Source organism: Schistocerca americana, chromosome X (assembly GCF_021461395.2).
Source record: "Schistocerca americana isolate TAMUIC-IGC-003095 chromosome X, iqSchAmer2.1, whole genome shotgun sequence".
Taxonomy (NCBI): domain Eukaryota; kingdom Metazoa; phylum Arthropoda; class Insecta; order Orthoptera; family Acrididae; genus Schistocerca; species Schistocerca americana.
The window spans coordinates 567,034,778-567,059,098 of NC_060130.1; the positions used below are offsets into that span (position 1 = coordinate 567,034,778).

Here is a 24,321-nt window from a genome sequence, read left to right on the forward strand (position 1 = left end):
ATCATTGTCGTCCAATGGTTTTAATTGTGATTATTGCATCCCTAAGAAGTGTTGAGGGAAGAATGTTAAGTTTACGCCAATAAAAATTATTGTAAATTGGAATTTTAATCATGTATTATTTATAGTTAATCCTGTAAATAGTGGGTATCACTGAATAACACCTCCTATAATTGCAAATACTGCTCCTATAGATAATACATAATGGAAGTGGGCTACTACATAGTATGTATCATGTAATACAGTATCAAGTGATGAATTTGCTAATACTAATCCTGTTAGTCCACCAAATGTGAATAGAAAAATAAATCCTAAAGCTCATAATAATGGTGGATTGAATTTGAATTTAGTTCCATATAGTGTAGCTAATCATCTGAATACCCTGTTTCCTGTAGGTACAGCAATAATTATTGTTGCTGGTGTAAAGTATGCTTGTGTGTCAACATCTATTCCTACTGTGAATATGTGATGTGCTCATACAATAAATCCTATTAGCTCAATTGATAATATAGCATAAATTATACCCAATGTTCCAAATGATTCAGTTTTCGTCTTTCTTGACATACAATGTGAGAGATAATCCCAAATCCTGGTAGAATTAAAAGGTAAACTTCTGGGTGACCAAAGAATCAATATAGGTGTTAATATAGAATTGGGTCACCTCCTCCTGCAGGGTCAAAGAATGATGAATTTAAATTTCGGTCTGTTAATAATATAGTAATAGCTCCTGGTAATACTGGAAGTGAATGAAGGAGAAGAAGGGCTGTAATACCTACAGATCATACAAATAAAGGTGTTTGATCTAGAGTTGTACTTTCTGATTGTATATTAATTGCTGTTGTAACGAAGTTTGCTGCAACAAGAATAGATGATACACCTGCTAAGTGGAGTGAAAAAATAGCTAGGTCTACAGATGTACCACCATGTGCGATAGGTCCTGCAGGAGGGGGGTAAACTGTTCAACCTGTACCAGCACCGTTATCTACCATAGAAGATGTAAGAAGAAGGGTTCATGAAGGTGTTAGTAATCAAAAACTTATATAATTTATTCATGGAAATGCTATATCTGGTGCACCAATTATTAATGGTACGAGTCAATTACCAAATCCACCAATTATAATAGGTATTACTATAAAAAAATTATTACAAGTGTGTGGGCTGGAATAACAACTTTATAAATTTGGTCATCTCCAATTAGAGATCGTGGTTGACCAAGTTCAGCACGAACAAGTATTCTTATTGATGTTCCTACTATTCCTGCTCACGCTCCAAATAAGAAGTATAAAGTACCAATATCAAAATGGTTCAAATGGCTCTGAGCACTATGGGACTTAACATCTATGGTCATCAGTCCCCTAGAACTTAGAACATTTTAAACCTAACTAACCTAAGGACAGCACACAACACCCAGCCATCACGAGGCAGAGAAAATCCCTGACCCCGCCGGGAATCGAACCCGGGAACCCGGGTGTGGGAAGCGAGAACGCTACCGCACGACCACGAGATGCGGGCAAATGAAAGGGAGCCAACAGCACGTGGTGTTCCCAGGTGGTCACCGATCCAAGTACTAACCACGCCCGATGTTGCTTATCTTTGGTGATCGGACGAGAACCGGTGTACTCAACATGGCATGGCCGTTGGCGACCAATATCCTTATGGTTTGTTGAGAATAATCATTATTGCGGTAAGATATCTGAATTTTAGGTGGTAGACTGTAAATCTACTTATGAGATGTTTCTCTCTTACCGTGTTTTAGGTCTTATATTCAATTATGATTCTAGACTGCAGTTCTAGAGGTGTAAAATTTTTCTAAGGCCTAAATGATCATTCTTTTAATTATAACTTTGAAGGTTAATAGTTTAATTAACTTAAGTCCTTAGTATAATGAGATTAAGGTTGATGTTGAGGTTAATCCTATTGTTGAAATTATAACTGTTATAGGAAGAATAATTCTTGATTTTTGAGACTTTATTTTTATAGATCATGAATATTCTGTGTATGACGTAATCTAATACGTATATAATAATAAAGTGTAATTGTAGTTAATACAACCATATTGGTTACAATTGTTGTTATGTTATTTTCTATTAATGGTTGTATTACAATTCATATTTCTGGCTGATTAAATTTGGTTTCTAAAAAATAGATTTATTTGTTTAAATAATAAAACCCTAATTAAACTTAATAGTGAGTAAATAATAAAATATAGTTCTCAGATGTTTTCTCTGACTGTTAGGGATCTAATTATTCACCCTAAATGTCTAATTGAGGAATATGGCGTAGAGATGTTTGATTTAAGCCAGCTATTGCCCCAATAATAATTCTTAGAATGATAATTGTTCAAATGAAAGTTCTTAGTTGAATACAATAAGATAATACCATAATTGGGGCAATTTCTTCTCATGTTATTTGTGTTAAACAGTTATTTCATATCGAAGCTCCTATTACTTCTGGAAATCAGAAATGAAAGGGTGCAGCCGCAATCTTTAATAATAATCTAGATCTAATTATTATTGAGGGAATAAATTCTGTTTCTCACCCTATTGGATACTTTATTTGAATCAGCAAAATTGAAAATAATAGTACTGTCGATGCTATTGCTTGGACAATAATATATTTAATTGACGACTCATTTGTTATTATATTTTTATTTCTTGTTAGGAGTGAAATAAATGAAAGTAAGTTGATTTCAAGTCTTATTCAAACTCCGAATCAGTAGTTTGATGAAATGAAAAAGATCGTTCCTATCATTAATGTTGATAAGAAGAGAAGTTTTGTAGAGTTGTTATTCATTATAAAAGGAGAGGATTTATACCTCTATAAATGGGGTATGAACACATTGGCTTGTTTGGCTTGCCTTTTTACATTTAGGCGTATGATGCACGTTTTTGATACTAAAGGAGGTAGTTTAATTCAGTCTTATGTAATTTTTAATGAAGGTAATTTTTATGTACTTGATTTTCCCTATCAAGCTAACCCTTTAATCAGGCACTTCATTTATATTTAATATATAAATTAAAAAAATTTTTTTGAATTTGTTTATGTATTATTTTGGTTATTTCTGATTAATTTATCTCGATTCGGACAATTTGAATATACATATATACAATAAATAATTTATTTTAATATATTACATTAAATTAAATTATATACCTATAATGTTAGTTTATTATTATTAAATGATTATTTTAATACATTTATTTACCTAGGATTATAGCTACTTACGTTTTTAACTTAAAATTGTTATTATATTATAAATTATATAATAATATGTTATTTAATATTAAATATTATTATAATTGGATATAATAAATATAATTAATGATATTAAATATAAAATATAATATTAATATAAGAGATTATAAGAATTATAATAATATAATTACATAATTTTCTATAACTTAATTATTTAACTAATTAAAATTTATGTTAATTCAATATAAAGTAAATTTTATATTAATGACATTTTATATTAAATTACATTATTGTATAAAATATATTTATTATATTATATAATCTTTCTTTATTATTAGTGAAAGGAAAGATTAAATAAGGAAGAATATAATACATTTATTGGTATACATGTTCCATATTAATCTTTATTTATATGTAATAGAGAAGTTGTTGTGGTCTTGTGGGGGTTCGTTTCTTTTTTTTTTGTCATTTTTTGTTTTTTTTCTTTTTTTCTTTAAATATTTTAATCTTTTATTTTTTCTTAATTTTATGAATTTTCAAATTTCTTATTTTTGTTTCCAAAAGTTTTATTCTTGCTTGTTTATTGACTTTCTCCTTGTATTATATGTATGTTTCGTTAAACTAAATGTTCTTTTTGCAGTAATTTGATTTAATTATCAAGCGATTTTGGATTTAGCAATTGATTTAGTATCGGCATAATTCGTGCCAGCAGCCGCGGTTGTACGATTGATACAAGTGAATATTATTGGTTAAAACAGTTGTTTATATTTTTGGGGTTAAAATATAGATTTGTAAGGTGAAATGTTAAAATTTATTTATAACTCTTTTTTATGAATCTGTGATATTTAAATAATAAACTAGGATTAGATACCCTATTATTTTAAATGTTAATTATATTTACCAGCGTACTATTAGTTAAGGTCTTTAAACCCAAAGAAATTGGCAGTATCTCATTCCATTCAGAGGAACCTACCCCGTAATTAATAATACACAATTTACTCTACTTAATTTATTTGTTTGTATATCTCCGTTATCAGAGAATCTTTTTAGAGTTATAATTCTCAAGATTTATAATTATAAAATAATACAGGTGAAGGTGCAGCTTATAGTTAAGAGGCTTAAAATAGATTTTTGTTTATAACGGATTTGATGGTGAAATACTGTTAATGAAGGTGGATTTCATCGTAATTTAATTTATTTAATTTAACTGATATTGGCTCTGAGGTGTGTACACATCACCCGTCACTCTCTTTATTGGTTATTCTATTTTATTATTTTAAGGTAACTTCAATTTAGATGAGATAAGTCATAACATAGTAGATGTACTGGAAATTGTATCTAGGAAGAGTTTCAAGATCAAATTTATTAGTAATGTGTTTCATTTACACTGAAAATTTTTCTGTGCGAATCAGAATATTTTGATTATTAATTTTATTATATTTATTTTTGATTGTTTAATTATTTAATAAAAATAATTTTGTCTAATTTTGTCTTAGTATATTTTGTAGAATTGATTTTTTAGATTATAGTTTATTGGTAAATTAATTGTTTTAAGAAATATTATTTTAAATTTTAAAAAGTAGAGATTATTTATTGAAAATTTGGTATCAGGGTTTATCAAAAATTTAGTATTTACTTTACTTGTCTCGATTTGGTATGATTTATAAAAATTTATAGTTAATGTATCATAATTATTATTAAATTATTTATAGAAATGAGATGTTATCCGTTTCCCAAGTTATCTAGTTTCTTAAGAAAAAATTTAATTTTTTGAAGTTAATTGCTGTTATTTAATTTTTAAGTAAAAATATTAACTTATTTATTCTTTAAGGGGTAAGCTTTGAAGTAAATAACCTATAATTTGTTTTATGAAATATAATAGTAAGCTTTAAACCAGCTATCTTTAAGATTTCGTTTTAGTTCAGTATTTTTTATTTTGATTTTATAAGTATTTTATGTTTTTTATTAAGATTATTGATTTAATTTTAAAATTTTTGTAATAATGATAGAATTAGTATATTTATTTGTATATAATTTTTACCTTGTGAATTTATTATGAGGAACTAGGCAAAATTGATTTCCGCCGGTTTATCAAAAACAGTCGTCTTGAAAATACTTTGAGGTCTACCCTGCCCACTGAGCGGATTTTTAAAGAGCTGCGGTATTCTGACCGTGCAAAGGTAGCATAATGATTAGTCTCTTAATTAGTGGCAGGAATGAATGGCTTGACGAGAGATCAACTGTCTCTTAATAAATTTTTGAATTTAACTTTTGAATCAAAAGGCTTAAATTTTTCTATAGGACGAGAAGACCCTATGGAGCTTAACATTTTACTTTGTATATAGTGTTTTGTTTGTCTTTCTATATTTAATGATGATGTTTTGTTGGGGTGACATGAAGAATAAATAAACTCTTAATTATTATATCATTTGTTTATGTTTGTTGTTTTGATCCGTAATTAATGATCATAAGGTGAAGTTACCTTAGGTATAACAGCGTAATTGTTTTTGAGAGCTCATATCGGCAGAGCAGATAGCGACCTCGATGTTGGATTATGGAAAATTTTGGGTGCAGTACCCCAGTAATTAGGTCTGTTCGATCTTTAAATTCTTACATGATCTGAGTTCAGACCGGCATGGGCCAGGTCGGTTTCTATCCTAAGATTCTTAATTCATATTAGTACAAAAGGACCATATGGTTGAAATATTTTTTATTTTATTGATTATCATTAATTAGATTACTATTTTGACAGATTAATGTGTTGAATTTAAAATTCATTTATGTAGGTTTATTCTACAAATAGTATTGATACTTTACGATTTATTTATGTTCATTTTGAATTTTCTTTTATTGGTTATTTGTGTTTTAATTAGTGTTGCTTTTTTTACTTTGTTAGAGCGTAAGGTTTTAGGTTATATCCAAATTCGAAAGGGTCCAAATAAAGTAGGATTTGTAGGATTTCCTCAACCCTTTAGTGATGCTGTTAAGTTAATTTGTAAGGAGCAGCCAATTCCTATTATATCTAATTATTTACTTTATTATTATTCTCCTGTTTTCAACTTAATAATTTCCTTGCCTGTTTGAGTGATTTTACCTTACTTAACTTATATATGTTCTTTTTCTTATGGATTTTGGTTTTTTTTATGTTGTACTAGATTAGGTGTTTATACCGTTATAATTGCTGGTTGGTCTTCTAATTCAAATTATTCTTTATTAGGTTCTCTTCAGTCTGTTGCACAAACAATTTCATACGAAAATGTTTGGCTTTAATTTTATTATGTTTGATTATTTTAATTGGTAGTTTTAACATGTTTGATTTTATAAATTATCAGCTTTATTGTTGATTTATTTATTATTATTTCTTTTCCTTTAGCTTTAGCTTGTTTTGCTTCTTGTTTGGCTTAAACTATCCGTACTCCTTTTGACTTTGCCGAAGGTAAATCTGAGTTAGTTTCAGGTTTTAATATTGAATATGGTGCAGGCGGGTTTACTTTAATTTCTTTAGTTGAGTATACTAGAATTATTTTTATAAGAATATTATTAGCTTTTATTCTTTTAGGTGGTGAATTTTATTCTTTTAAATTTTTTATTAAGCTTGCTGTTATGTCCTTTCGCTTTATTTGAGTTTGGGGTACATTACCACGTTTTCGTTATGATAAAGATTTTATTTATTACATTTATTTAGTGAAATTTTTTAAGAAAAGTTAAACTCTTAGTTTTATGTTTTCAAAACATATGCTTTTCTTAAGCTAATTAACTTATTATTCCTTAATTAGTTTATCTCATGTGTTTGCAACATGAACATTGATTAAGAAGTATGTAAAGTAGATCATTGTTAGATTTGTCCTGTTATAATATAAGGTTCTTCTTGAGGTCATTTACCAATTCATGTTAATATGCATACAACAACTACTATAATACAGAATAAATTCTGATTAATAGGATAGAATTGAATACCTCGTAATGGTGTTTTATTATAAAATGGTTAAATTATTAAGATTCTAATTGATAAGAATAATGCAAAAACACCTCCTAGCTTATTAGGGATTGATCGTAGAATTGCATATGCAAATAAGAAAAATCTTTCTGGTTGAATATGAACAGGGGTTACTAATGGGTTAGCAGGTACAAAATTATCTGGATCCCCTAGGAGGTAAGGATTAATCAAGCACAGTATCGTTAATAATGATGTTATTAATACAAATGTAATAGAATCCTTGAAAGTAAAGTATGGGTGAAATGGAATTTTTTCATTATCTCCATTTAGGCCTAAGGGGTTATTAGACCCTGTTTGGTGAAGAAAGAATAAATGAATTGCTGCCATTGCAGTATTAATAAATGGTAGTACAAAATGGAATGTAAAGAATCGATTTAATGTTGCGTTATCAACACCAAACCCTCCCCACACTCATTGAACTAAATCTGTTCCTAAATATGGAATTGCTGATAATAAATTAGTAGTTACTATCGCACCTCAAAATGATATTTGACCTCAAGGTAAAACGTATCCTATAAATGCAGTTGCTATAACTAAGAATAGAATTACTGTACCAATTATTCAGGTGTGTATGTATATGTAAGATCCGTAGTAAATTCCTCGTCCTACATGTAAATAAATACATAAAAAATATAGAAGCTCCATTTTCACGTAAGGTTCGAATAATTCAACCACTATTTACATCTTGGCAGATGTGAACAACACTACTAAATGCTATTTCAATATTTGATGTTAGCTAAAAATAGTCCAGTTACAATTTGAATTACCAAACATAACCCTAGTAGGGACCCAAAATTTCATCAAAATGAAATATTTGTTGGTGCGGGTAAATCAAATAAAGTTATTAATGATTTTAATTAAAAGATGTCTTAATTGTAAGGGTTTATTCATTAGTAATTTATCTTATTTTACGAATAGGCCCTGGTTAATATTAGTGATTTTAACAACTGCTAATAGTGCTAAATATAAATAAATTATTGTTGTTATTGTGATAATGAATGTTGGTCTCTTATATAGTTTTTCTAAAGATATTGTTATTTCTTGATAATTGATTGAATTATCAATATTTATAGTTTCAGTATTCTTAAAAAGTCTATAAATATTGTTATATCTAAAATAATTAATATTGATATAATAAACACTCATATTGTTAAGGTAATAGTTATCGTAATTGATTTAGGTTGAAATATTTCGTTTGATGCTATTCTGGTAATATAAATAAATAGAACTAATATACCACCAAGAAACGTTAAAAATAAAATAAATGATAATCAATATCGTTCCATTATTGTTCCTGTTATTAGTCCAACTAGAAAAGTTTGTAGGATATTGAAAAGCATTATTGATATTGGGTGTCTTAATTTAATAAAATTAATATTTATTACGTTTGATAGTGATATAAATAGTATTTCACTGGTTAGTTTATTAAAATATCGATTTTGGGGACCGATGATGGAAGCTTTTCCACCTATGAAGTTTTAAAAGTGGCGGCTGGACCTATTTCCGGTTTACAAGACCGGTGTTTTTTTTAAACTATGAAAACTAAGGTTTATATTCTCTGTCTTTACTTCTTTATTGGTTTATTTTGCTGGTGTTTATGTTTTTTCTCCTAAACGTAAGCATTTATTAATGGTTCTTTTGAGATGAGAATAAATTCATCTTTCTTTATTTATATTAGTTATTGTTTTTCTTATTGAGTTTGATTATGATTATTTTTTTCCTGTTATTTTTTTGGTTTTTTCTGTTTGTGAAGGTGCTTTAGGTCTTTCTATTTTAGTTTCAATAGTTCATTCTCATGGAAATGATTTTTTTAATTGTTTTGGATTGTCTTTATGTTAAAGTATTTATTTATAACTATTTTTTTGATCCCTCGTTGTATGGTTAATAATTGTTGATGGTTCGTTAATTCTGTAATATTTCTGTCTAGTTTTGTTTTTAAGATTATTGTTTATTCATATGCAGATTTGAATATAATTAGATATTATTTTGGTTTGATTATTTTTCTTTTAGATTGATTTTGCTTAGTTTTTGAATTTGTTCTTTAATAATTACTGCTATAGCTTCAGTTTATTTACGTTCTTATCATTCTAATTTTTTGTCTTTATGGTCTTAATTTTAATGATTATGCTTTATTGTTCGTTTGCTAGATTGAGTCTTCTTTCTTTTTATATTTTTTTTTTGAGGCTAGATTAGTTCCCACTTTACTTTTGATTTTGGGTTGAGGTTATCAACCTGAACGCTCACAGGCTGGTGTTTGTTGATCAACAGAATGACTACAAAATAAACCACCTGCAGAACATAGTTACTCAGAACTACCACTAATTTCTAGATTCTAATATGGCAGATTAGTGCAATAGATTGAAGCTCTACAAATAAAGGTTTGACCTTTTATTAGAAAAATTTATCATGGCAACACGTTCAAATTTATCCCTTCAAGATGGAGCTTCACCATTAATGGAGCAACTATCATTCTTCGATGATCATACTATGGTTGTATTATTATTAATCACAGTAATTGTAGGTTATGCCCTAAGTTATATACTATTTATTGCCAATACAAACCGAAACATACTTCATGGACATTTAATACAAACAATCTGAACAGCATTACCAGCAATTACGCTAATTTTTATTGTACTTCCATCATTACGACTACTATATTTACTTGATGAGTCTGTAGATGCAATAAACACAATTAAAACCATTGGACAACAATGATACTGAAGATACGAATATTCAGACTTTATAGACGTAGAATTTGACACTTATATAACACCAGAACAAGACCTAGAAAACGTCGGATTTCGACTTCCAGATGTAGATAACCGAACAATTCTACCAATAAATACGGAAGTACGAGTATTAACAAGAGCATCAGATGTTCTACACTCATGAGCAGTATCTGCGTTAGGGGTTAAAATTGACGCAACGCCAGGTCGACTAAACCAAGGAACATTTACAATAAACCGACCTGGACTGTTCTTTGGACAATGCTCAGAAATCTGTGGAGCAAACCACAGATTCATACCAATTGTAATTGAAAGAACTTCAGTAAACTTATTTATCAAGTGATTATCTAAGATAATCTAAGGAGTCAGTTAAAATGTATAACATTAGAGTGTCAATCTAAAATAACTAAATAGTTAGTACACCTTGTAATACATCAGATGACTGAAAGTGAGTGATGGTCTCTTAAACCAAAAAATAGTAAATGAATGACTACTTCTGATGGGGAAATTTAATCCAAATCCCTCAAATATCCCCTCTCATATGATTCTCCCTATTCATTATATTTTCGGTTACATTAATTTAATTTAATCAAATAAACTTTTTCTCATTTAAACCAAATCTTATTAAAAGAGCAGAAAAAAGAACAATTGATATAAAAAACTTGAATTGAAAATGATAACAAACTTACTTTCAACATTTGATCCGTCAACTAATATCTTCAATTTATCATTAAATTGAACTAGAACATTCTTAAGATTATTATTAATCCCATCAATGTTTTGACGTACACCATCACAGATTAATATTATTTGAAATAAACTAAACTCAACCTTACGCAATGAATTTAAAACATTACTAGGACCTAAATCATTTAATGGAACAACATTCATCTTTATCTCAATTTTTATTATAATACTATTTAATAATTTTATTGGATTATTCCCTTACATCTTTACTAGAACAAGACATTTAGCATTAACATTTGCAATCGCTCTACCTATATGATTAAGATTTATGTTATTTGTATGAATTAATCATACCAATCACATATTTACACACCTTGTTCCTCAAGGCACACCGCCTGCATTAATATCTTTTATAGTATTAATTGAAACAATTAGAAATGTCACTCGACCAGGTATGCTAGCAGTACACCTAGCAGCAAATATAATTGCAGGACACTTACTATTAACAATACTAGGAAATACAGGACCATCTATAGCAGTAAACTTAATATCACTATTGGTTATTGGGCAAATACTTCTATTAATCCTAGAATCAGCAGTAGCAATAATTCAAGCTTATGTTTTCTCAATTTTAAGAACTTTATATTCTAGAGAAGTATACTGAACCTATGTTAACAACTCACTCAAACCACCATTCCACTTAGTAGATTGTAGACCTTGACCATTAACAGGAGCAATTGGAGCAATAGTTCTAGTATCAGGATTAGCAAAATGATTTCACCTATTTAATATAAACTTATTTATAATCGGATTCGGAATTACGCTACTAACTATAATCCAATGATGACGAGATGTAGTACGAGAAGGGACATTCCAAGGGCTACATATGGGATTTGTATCAATTGGAATACGATGACGAATAATTTATTTATTACATCAGAAGTACTACTCTTTGTTTCATTTTTCTGAGCATTTTTTAGAAGAAGACTAGCACCTACTATTGAAATAGGGATACTATGACCCCCAATTTGAATTCAACCTTTTAATCCAATACAAATTCCATTACTTAATACAGCCATTCTTTTGGCATCAGGAGTAACTGTAACATGAGCACATCATAGTTTAATAGAATCTAATCGTATTCAAGCATTACAAGGACTATTCTTTACAGTATTACTAGGACTATACTTTACTATACTTCAAGCATACGAATATTGAGAAGCACCCTTCACCATTGCAAATGCAGTTTGTGGATCAACATTCTTTGTTGCAATGGGATTCCATGGTCTACATGTAATTATTGGAACAATTTTCTTATCAACATGTCTACTTCGACATTCAATAAACCAATTCTCACCAAGACACCACTTAGGATTTGAAGCAGCAGCATGATACTGACACTTTGTAGACATAGTATGATTATTCTTATACATCTCTATTTATTGATGAGGTAGATAATTGTTTTTCTAGTATAAATAGTACATTTGACTTCCAATCAGAAAGCTTGGTATAAATCAAGAGCAACAATCCTGATTTTATCTACAAGAATTTTTATTAGATTTATAATCCCAATAATTGTTATAATCCTGGCAACAACATTATCAAAAAAATTAATTAATGACCGAGAAAAAAGATCACCATTTGAGTGTGGATTTGACCCAAAACGTTCAGCACGAATACCATTCTCACTTCGATTCTTCTTAATTGCAGTAATTTTCTTAATTTTTGATGTAGAAATCGCACTAATCCTTCCCATTATAATTATTTTTAAAACTTCAGACATTATAATCTGAACAGTATCAACAATATTTTTTATTATAGCATTACTAGGCGGACTATACCATGAATGAAATCAAGGAGTCTTACAATGAGCAGAATAAAAGGTTGTAGTTAACTATAACATTTGGGTTGCATTCAAAAAGTATTGATATAATCAATCAACCTTAAATAGAATAAGAAGCGAAATATTGCCGTCAGTTTCGACCTGGAAGGTTGGTAAATAAAATACCTTTATTCTTATTAATAGAAGCCAAGAAAGAGGCGTATTACTGTTAATAATATAATTGAACTATAAAGTTCCAATTAAGGAAATGTAAAGCTAATATGAAAGCTGCTAACTTTTTATACTAGCGGTTAAACTCTGTTAACATTTCTAAAATTTATATAGTTTAAACAAAACATAACATTTTCACTGTAAAAATAATATATGTATATTTATAAATGCCTAAAAGTAAAAATTTTTCCTTAACATCTTCAGTGTCAGCTCTAACTGTAAGCTATTTAAGTAAACGAAAAATAATACCACCAAAATAAATATTCAAAAAATAAAAGTTAAAAAATAAATCTTAAAATTAGAATCATATCAACCCTGTATATAACCAATTAAATAAATAAATAGACCTTATAAACCTAGACCACCAAAAAATTCACCTCAACCATAATCAAATGATTTAGATGAATAATAACCTAGTGTTAAAGGAATATATCTAATAAACTTGGTTGAAAGAAAGGGTATAAACCATATAGAACCAGCAAATCTGACAAAAGAAAGTATACTTAAAGAAAATAAATTTTGAGAAAAATCAAAATTAGAAATGAGATAACGCAAATTAGCACCCAAAACAACTACAGTAATAGTTAAAAACTTTAAATAATATGGCAAGGCAATCACATGTGGAACAGGGAAAATTAATCAAGACAAGAAGCTACCACCAAAAACAGCAACAAACAATAAACCAATTACACCAAACGAAATATAATAACCATTATCATGAAAAGAAAATCTAGAATAAAAATTATTATCACCAGATATTGAATAATAAAAAGTCGAAAAGAATAAGAAGCAGTTAAACCAGTAGAAAAGAAATAAAGATAAAAAATCAAACAACTAATTCATCTTAAACAAACCATCTCAAGAATTAAATCCTTTGAATAAAATCCTGCTGAAGATGGTATACCACACAAAGACAAACTAGAAACATTAAGACAAACTGAAGTTAAAGGTATAAAATTAACAATTGAACCTATAAAACGAATATCCATAGAATCCTTTAAATTATGAATTATTGAACCTGCACACATAAACAATACGCCTTAAGTAAAGCATGAGCTAATAAATGAAAAAATTTTGAATAACCCATAGCCAAAATTCTTATTATTAAACCAAGTTGTCTTAAAGTAGAAAGAGCAAGAAAAGAGAATTTGAGGTCTTTTAGTTATAGCTGCTAAAACAATTAATATAGTAATAAGCTTTATTTCAAAAGAATTAGAAATAAAATCATAATAATAAATATAATTTCAACCACCGAAATTCAATATTCAAGCAATAGAAATTAAAATAGCAACATCACCAATACGATTAGAAATTGCAGTTAACATACCTGCACTATAAGATTTCACATTTTGGTAGTAAATAACAAAACAATAAGAAACTAAGCCCAAACCATCCCATCGTAATAAAATTCTAATCAAATTAAGGCTAATAATTAAAAAACCTATAGAAAGAATAATTATTAAAAAATAACAATCAAACGATTTATATTCATATCTCCCGATATATAATCCTCTCTATAATAAATAACCAAAGAATGAATTTATATAACACAAGACATAAAAATATGAGACATTCAATCCAATATTAAAGTCATAACAACCATAGAACCACTTAAATTAAAAAGTTCTCATTCAACAAAAACTCTATAATCAATTATTCAATAAAAAATACCCAACACAAAAATTATAGTTCTAGAAAAAAAATAAAGAAAAGAAACTCAAAGAACAAATAGAAAATAAATTTACAGCTTAAGATGAAAAATTCATATCATTGATTCCACAAAACCACATTTTCAATTAAAATACTTAAGCAACATAAACAAAAAAATACTCGCCCTTTAAACAACGAATGTTGAAAGGCAATCAATGTAAAAGTAAAAGATGATAGTCACGAGTATTACCAAGGTAACAAGTATAAACACCAGAATAATAATTACCATGCTGAGAATAAGAATACATATATAAAGTGTAAACAGCTCTAAAAAAAGACAAAAAAATTAAAGAAAAAATTCTAAAAGAAGATCAAGACATAATTCCATTTAATGATCTAAGTTCACCTACCAAATGTAAAGAAGGAGGAGCCGCTACAGTAGATGATCTCAAAAGGAACCATCATAAAGCCGTTCTTGGTATCAAATTAATTTTACCCTTAGTAATTAATAGTCTTCATCTACCTAAACGTTCATAAATAATATTAGATAAACAAAATAAACAAGAAGAACACAAACCATGACCAACCATTAATGAAAGAGTACCTATACACCTCATCAATTTATTTTTATTAAATAATTAAACAAACAAAAAATAAATATAATAAAATAAATAATCAAGATATCCTGATTTGCACAGAAAAATTTTCGGTGTAAATGAAACACTTTACTAATAAGTTATATCTTGAAACTCTTCCTAGATACACTTTCCAGTACATCTACTATGTTACGACTTATCTCATCTAAACTGAAGCTACCTTAAAATAATAAAATAGAATAATCAATAATGAGAGCGACGGGCGATGTGTACACACCTCAGAGCCAATTTCAGTCAAATTAAATAAATTAAATTACTATCAAATCCACTTTCGTTAACAGTATTTCACCATCAAATCCGTTATAAACAAAAATCTATTGTAAGCCACCTCCTCTTAACTATAATCTGCACCTTCACCTGAAATATTTTATAATTATAAATCTTGAGAATTATAACTCTAACAAGATTCTCTGATAATGGAGATATACAAACAAATAAAATAACTAGAGTAAATCGTGTATTATCAATAATGGGGTAGGTTCCTCTGAATGGAATGAGATACCGCCAAATTCTTTGGGTTTAAAGACCTTAACTCATAGTACCCTGGTAAATATAATTAATATTTAAAATAATCGGGTATCTAATCCTAGTTTATTATTTAAATTTCACAGATTCATAAAAAGAGTTATAAATAAATTTTTACATTTCACCTTACAAATCTATATTTTAACCCTAAAAACATAAACAACTGTTTTAACCAATAATATTCACGTGTATCAATCGTATAACCGCAGCTGCTGGCACGAATTATGTTGTTACTAAATCAATTGCTAAATCCAAAATCACTTCATAATTAAATCAAATTACTGCAAAAAGAACATTTAGTTTAACGAAAGTTACATATAATACAAAGAAAAAGTGAATAAACAAGCAAGAATAAAACTTTTGGAAACAAAAATAAGATATTTGAATATTTATAAAATTAAGAAAAAATAAAAGATTCAAATATTTTAAGAAAAAATAGAAAAAAACACAAAAAATGACAAAAAAAGAAACGCACCCCTGTATGACCACAACAGCTTCCCTATTATATATAAATAAAGATTAATATGGAACATGTATACCCATAAATGTATTATATTCTTTCTCATTTAATCTTTCTTTTCACTAATAATAAAGAAAGAATAATAATATAATAAATATATTTTATACAATTATGTAATTTAATGTAATATGTTATTAATATAAAATCGACTTTATATTGAATTACCTTATATATTAATTAGTTAAATAATTTAATAATAGAAAATTATGTAATTATATTATTATAATTAATATAAACGTTTATATTAATATAATTTTTTATATTTAACATCATTAATTATATTTATTATATCCATTTATAATAATATTTTATATTACATTACATATTATTATATAATTTATAATATAATAAACTATTTTAAGCTAAAAATATAAGTAGCTATAATCTTAGGTAAATAAATGTATTAAAATAATCATCTAATAATAATAAACTAACATAATAGGTATTTAAATTTAATTAAATGTAATATATTAAAATAAATTATTTTTTATAATTTACATTCAAATTATCCGGATCGAGATAAATTAATTACAAAAAACCAAAATAATACATAAAAATATTCAAAAAAAATTTTTTTATTTATATATTAAATATAAATGAAGTGCCTGATTAAAGGGTTACCTTCATAGGGTAAATCAAGTAAATTAAAAGTACCTTCATTAGAATTTACATAAGACAGAATTTAACTACCTCCTTTAGTATCAAAAACGTGCATCATACACCTAAATGTATAAAGGTAAGCCAAACAAGCTAATGGGTTCATACCCCATTTATAGAGGTATCAATCCTCTCCTTTTTAATGACCAACAACTCTACAAAACTTCTCTTCCTATTAACATTAATGATAGGAACGATCCTGTCCATTTCATCAAACTCCTGATTCGGAGTTTGAATAGGACTTGAGATCAACTTACTTTCATTAATTCCGCTCCTAACATGAAATAAAAATATAATAATAAATGAGTCGTCAATTAAATACTTTATTGTCCAAGCAATAGCATCGACAATACTATTATTTTCAATTTTGCTGATTCAAATAAAGTATCCTATAGGGTGAGAAACAGAATTTATTCCCTCAATAATATTTAGTTCTAGATTATTATTAAAGATTGCGGCTGCACCCTTTCATTTCTGATTTCCAGAAGTAATAGGAGCTTCGAGATGACATATCTGTTTAACACAAATAACATGACAAAAAATTGCCCCAATAATGGTACTATCCAATTGTATTCAACTAAGATCTTTCATTTGAACAATTATCATTCTAAGAATTATTATTGGGGCAATAGCTGGCTTAAATCAAACATCTCTACGCCAACTTGTAGCATATTCCTCAATTAGACATTTAGGGTGAATAATTAGATCCCTAACAGTCAGAGAAAACATCTGAGAACTATATTTTATTATTTACTCACTATTAAGATTAATTATGGTCTTATTATTTAAGCAAATAAATCAATTTTTATTAACCAAATTTATTCAGCCAGATATATAAAAACTGAAATTAAATTCATAATACTACTATCTCTCCCATCCGTAGAATTCCTTGGATTTCTACCAAAATGAATTGTAATACAATCATAAATAGAAAATAACGTAACAACTATTATAACCATTATGGTTGTATTAACTACAATTACACTTTATTATTATATACATATTAGATTCTCAGCCCTAATTATGTCATACACAGAAAATTCATGATCTATATAAATAAAGTCTCAAAAATCAAGAATTATTCTTCCTATAACAGTTATAATTTCAACAATACAATTAATCTCAACATCAACCTTAATCTCATTATCCTAAGGACTTAAGTTAATTAAACTAATGACCTTCAAAGTTATAATTAGAATAATAATCTTTTAGGCATTAGTAAAATTTTACACCTCTATAATTGCAGTCTAGAATCATTATTGAATATAAGACCTAAAACATGGTAAGAGAGAAACATCTCATAAGTAGATTTACAGTCTACCACCTAAAATTCAGCAATCTTACCGAAAAAATGATTATTCTCAACAAACCATAAGGATATTGGTACTTTATACTTCTTACTTGGAGCAAGAGCAGGAATTGTAGGAACATCAATAAGAATACTTATTCGTGCTGAACTTGGTAAACCGGGATCTCTAATTGGAGAAGACCAAAGTTATAATGTTATTATTACAGCCCACGCATTTGTAATAATTTTTTTTATAGTAATACCTATTATAATTGGCGGATTTGGTAATTGACTCGTACCATTAATAATCGGTGCACAAGATATAGCATTTCCACGAATAATTAATATAATTTTTTGATTACTACCGGCTTCATCAACCCTTCTTCTTACATCTTCTATGGTAGATAATGGCGCTGGTAGAGGAAGAAGAGTTTACCCCCCTCTTGCAGGAGCTATCGCACATGGGTGTGCATCTGTAGACCTGGCTATTTTTTCACTCCACTTAGCAGGTTTATCATCTATTCTTGGTGCAGTAAACTACATTACAATAGCAATTAATATCAGAAAGTATAACTCCAGATCAAACACCTTTATTTGTATGATCTGTAGCTATTACAGCCCTTCTCCTCCTTCTTTCACTTCCAGTATTAGCAGGAGCTATTACTATACTATTAACAGACCGTAATTTAAATACATCATTCTTTGACCCTGCAGGAGGAGGTGACCCAATTCTATATCAACACCTATTTCGATTCTTTGGACACCCAGAAGTTTACAGTTTAATTCTACCATGATTTGGGATTATCTCTCACATTGTATGTCAAGAAAGAGGAAAAATTGAATCATTTGGAACATTGGGTATAATTTATGCTATATTATCAATTGGGCTAATAGGATTTATTGTATGAGCACATCACATATTCACAGTAGAAATAGATGTTGATACATGAGCATACTTTACATCCGCAACAATAATTATTGCTGTACCTACAGGAATTAAGGTATTCAGATGATTAGCTACACTATATGGAACTAAATTCAAATTCAATCCACCATTATTATGAGCTTTAGAATTTATTTTTCTATTCACAATTGGTGGACTAACAGGATTAGTATTAGCAAATTCGTCACTTGATTTTGTATTACATGATACATACTATGTAGTAGCCCACTTCCATTATGTATTATCTATAGGAGCAGTATTTGCAATTATAGGAGGTGTTATTCAATGATACCCACTGTTTACAGGAATTACTATAAATGATACATGATTAAAAATCCAAGTTACAATTATATTTATTGGAGCAAACTTAACATTCTTCCCTCAACACTTCTTAGGGCTAGCAGGAATACCACGACGATATTCAGGCTATCCAGATGCATATACATCATGAAATGTAGTGTCAAGAATTGGATCTACAATTTCTATTGTAGTAATCATTATATTCATTGTAATTATATGAGAAAGAATGGTTACAAACTGAGCAATCATATTTAGAGCTAACATAAGAAGATCAACAGAATGACTGCGAAATAACCCGCCTGCAGATCATAGTTACTCAGAACTACCACTAAATTCTAAATTCTAAGGTGGCAGATTAGTGCAGTAGATTTAAGCTCTACAAATAAAGGTTTGACCTTTTATTAGAAAAATTCATTATGGCAACATGATCAAATTTATCCCTTCAAGATGGAGCATCACCATTAATGGAGCAACTATCATTCTTCCATGATCATACTATGGTCTTATTATTATTAATCGGAGAAATTGTAGGCTATGCATTAAGTTATATACTGTTTATTGCCTATACAAACCGAAACATACTTCACGGACATTTAATTGAAACAATCTGAACAGCATTACCAGCAATTAAGCTAATTGCTATTGTACTTCCATCGTTATGACTACTATAAATAAAACACCAGCAAGAATCATTCTACATTAAATAGGGGCGTCAACATGAGCCTTAGGAAGCCATAAATGAATCAAAAATATTGACATCTTAACTAAAAAGCTAGAATTATAAACACATAAAATATAATATCATAAGATCCAAATTCAACCAATAAAGAAAAATATAAAGTATTAGAAAAATCATAAACCCTAAATAATACTAATAATAAAGGTAAACTAGCAAGCAGAGTACAAAAAATTAAATAAACACCAACCTGTAAGCGTTCAGGTAGATAACCTCAACCCAAAATCAAAAGTAAAGTAGTAACTAATCTAGCCTCAAAAAAAAATATAAAAAGAAAGAAGACTCAATCTAGCAAACGAACAATAAAGCATAATCATTAAAATTAAGACTATAAAGACAAAAAAATTAGAATGATAAGAACTTAAATAAACTGAACCTCTAGCAGTAATTATTAAAGAACAAATTCAAAAACTAAGCAAAATCAATCTAAAAGAAAAATAATCTATACCAAAATAATATCTAATTATATTCAAATCTGCATATGAATAAACAATAATCATAAAAACAAAACTAGACAGAAATATTACAGAATTAACCAACCATCAACAATTATTAACCATACAACGAGGGATCAAAAAAATAGTTATAAATAAATACTTTAACATAAAGACAATCCAAAACAATTAAAAACATCATTTCCATGAGAATGAACTATTGAAACTAAAATAGAAAGACCTAAAGCACCTTCACGAACAGAAAAAACCAAAAAAATAACAGGAAAAAAATAATCGTAATCAAACTCAAAAAGAAAAACAATAGCTAATATAAATAAAGAAAGAACAATATATTCTAATCTCAAAAGAACCATTAATAAATGCTTACGTTTACAAGAAAAGACATTGTAATTATTTTTAAAACTTCAGACATTATAATCTGAACAGTATCAACAGTGTTATCCCCAAGGTAACTTAATCTTATGATCATAAATTACAGATCAAAACAACAAACATATATAAATGATATAATAATCAAGAGTTTATTTATTCTTCATGCCACCCCAAAAAACATCATCATTAAATATATAAAGACAAACAAAAAACTAAATATATAGTAAAATATTATGCTCTATAGGGTCTTCTCATCCTAAAGAAAAATTTAAGGCTTTTGAGTCGAAAGTTAAATTCAAAATTTGTTAAGAGACAGTTGATTTCTCATCAAGCCATTCATTCCAGCCACTAATTAAGAGACTAATGATTATGCTACCTTTGCACAGTCAAAATACCACAGCTCTTTAAAAATCCGCTCAGTGAGCAGGCCAGACTTCAAAGTATTTTCAAGAGGACAGGTTTTTGATAAACTGGCTGAAATCAATTTTGCCTACTTCCTTATAATAAATTCACAAGGTAAAAATTATATACATATAAATATACTAATTCTATCATTATTACAAAAATTTTAAAATAAAATCAATACTCTTAATAAAAAAACTAAAATACTTATAAAATTAAAATAAAAAATAATGAACTAAAACGTAATCTTAAAGATAGCTGGTAAAGCTTACTATTATTTCTCATAAAACAAATTATAGGTTGATAACTTCAAAGCTTATCCCTTACAGAATAAATAAGTTACTATATATATTTAAAAAATTAAATAAAAACAATTAACTTCAAAAAATTAAATTTTTTCTTAAGAAACTAGATATCTTGGGAAACGATTAACATCTCAGTTCTATAAATAATATAATAATAATTATGATACATTAACTATAAATTATTTATAAATCAACCCAAATCAAGACAAGTAAAGTAAATACTAAAACTTTGATAAACCCTGATACAAAAGGTACAATAAATCAAAACTACTTTTTAAAATTAAAAATAATATTTCTTAAAACAATTACTTAACCAAAAAAATATAATCTAAAAAATCAATTCTACAAAATATACTAAGACAAAATTAGACAAAATTATTTGTATTAAATAAAGAGACAAAATAAATAAATATAATAAAATAAATAATCAAGATATCCTGATTTGCACAGAAAAATTTTCAATGTAAATGAAACATTACTAATAAGTTATATCTTGAAACTCTTCCTAGATACACTTTCCAGTACATCTACTATGTTACGACTTATCTCATCTAAATTGAAGCTGCCTTTAAATAATAAAATAGAATAATCAATAATGAGAGCGACAGGCAATGTGTACACACCTCAGAGCCAATATCAGTTAAATTAAATAAATTAAATTAATATCAATTCCACCTTCAATAACAGTATTTCACCATCAAATCCGTTATAAACAAAAATCTATTGTAACCCACCTCCTCTTAACAATAAGCTGCACCTTGACCTGAAATATTTTATAATTATAAAACTTGAGAATTATAACTCTAAAAAGAACCTCTGATAATGCAGATGTACAAACAAATAAATTAAGTAGAGTAAATCGTATATTATCAATAACGGGGAAGGTTCCTCTGAATGGAGTGAGATACCGCCAAATTCTTTGGGTTTAAAGACCTTAACTAATAGTAACCTGGTAAATATAATTAACATTTAAAATAATAGGGTATCTTATCCTAGTTCATTATTCAAATTTCACAGATTCATAAAAAGAGTTATAAATAAATTTTAACATTTCACCTTACAAATCTATATTTTAACCCTAAAAATATAAACAACTGAATTAACCAATAATATTCACTTGTATCAATCGCATAACCACGGCTGCTGGCACGAATTATGCCGATACGAAATCAATTGCTAAATCCAAAATCACTTGATAATTAAATCAAATTACTGCAAAAAGAAAATGTAGTTTAACGAAACTTACATATATTAGAAAGAAAAAGTGAATAAACAAGCAAGAATAAAACTTTCGGAAACAAAAATAAGAAATTTGAAAATTTGTAAGATTAAGAAAAAATAAAAGATTCAAATGTTCAACGAAAAAAGAGAAAAAAAAATTACAAAAGAAAGAAACGCACCCCCGTATGACCACAACAATTTCTCTATTATATATAAATAAAGATTAATATGGAACATGTATACCAATTAATGTATTATATTCTTTCTTATTTAATCTTTCTTTTCACTAATAATAAAGAAAGATTAAATAATATAATAATTATATTTTATACAATTATGTAATTTAATGTAATATGTTATTAATATAAAATTAACTTGATATTGAATTAACTTAGTTATTAATTAGTTAAATAATTTAATTATAGAAAAATATGTAATTATATTGTTATAATTAATACAATCATTTATATTAATTTATTATTTCATATTTAATATTATTTATTATATTTATTGTATCCAATAATAAAAATATTTTATATTAAATTACAAATTATTATATAATTTATAATATAATAACCTATTTTAAGCTAAAAACATAAGTAGCTATAATCATAGGTAAATAAATGTATTAATATAATCATTTAATAAAATAACTTTGTAGGTATTTAAATTTAATTAAATGTAAAATATTAACATTCATTATTTATTATATATATATATTCAGATTATCCGAATCAAGACAAATTACTTAGATATAATCAAAATAATACATAAACATTTAAAAAAAATTTAATTTATATATTAATTATAAATGAAGTGCCTGATTAAAGGGTTACCTAGATAGGGTAAATCAAGTAAATAAAAATTACCTTCAATAAAAATTACATAACACAGAATTAAACTACCTCTTTATAGAGGTATCAATCCTCTCCTTTTTAATGACCAACAACTCTACAAAACTTCTCTTCCTATCAACATTAATGATAGGAATGAGCCTGTCCATTTCATCAAACTCCTGATTCGGAGTTTGAATAGGACTTGAGATCAACTTACTTTCATTTATTCCGCTCCTAACAAGAAATAAAAATATAATAATAAATGAGTTGTCAATTAAATATTTATTGTCCAAGCAATAGCATTGACAATACCATTATTTTCAATTTGCTGATTCAAATAAAGTATCCAATAGGGTGAGACATAGAATTTATTCCCTCAATAATAATTAGTTCTAGACTATTATTAAAGATTGGAGCTGCACCCTTTCATTTCTGATATCCAGAAGTAATAGGAGCTTCGAGATGAAAAAACTGTTTAACACTAATAACATGACAAAAAATTGCCCCAATAATGGTATTATCTTATTGTATTCAGCTAGGAACTTTCATTTGAACAATTATCATTGTAAGAATTATTATTGGGGCAATAGGTGGCTTAAATCAAACATCTCTACGCCAACTTCTAGCATATTCCTCAATTAGACATTTAGGGTGAATAATTAGATCCCTAACAGTCAGAGAAAATATCTGAGAACTATATTTTATTATTTACTCACTATAAAGATTAATAATGGTCTTAATATTTAAGCAAATAAATCTATTTTTTATAAACCAAATTTATTCAGCCAGAAATATAA

At 27.4% G+C, this 24,321-nt stretch overlaps 1 non-coding gene and 3 pseudogenes across 1 annotated transcript; 2 read left to right on the plus strand and 2 right to left on the minus strand.

Annotated features, from left to right (window-relative positions):
- Positions 1-1,520: 1,520 nt before the first annotated feature.
- On the minus strand, positions 1,521-1,639 carry LOC124556868. The gene has a single exon (XR_006968710.1). It is a non-coding gene; the product is annotated as a 5S ribosomal RNA (ribosomal RNA).
- Positions 1,640-5,997: 4,358 nt separating this feature from the next.
- On the plus strand, positions 5,998-6,816 carry LOC124556169 (annotated as a pseudogene).
- A 361-nt stretch (positions 6,817-7,177) lies between these two features.
- LOC124556170 lies at positions 7,178-7,814 on the minus strand (annotated as a pseudogene).
- A 180-nt stretch (positions 7,815-7,994) lies between these two features.
- The window catches only part of LOC124556171, a 31,412-nt pseudogene continuing 15,085 nt past the window's right edge, over positions 7,995-24,321 (plus strand).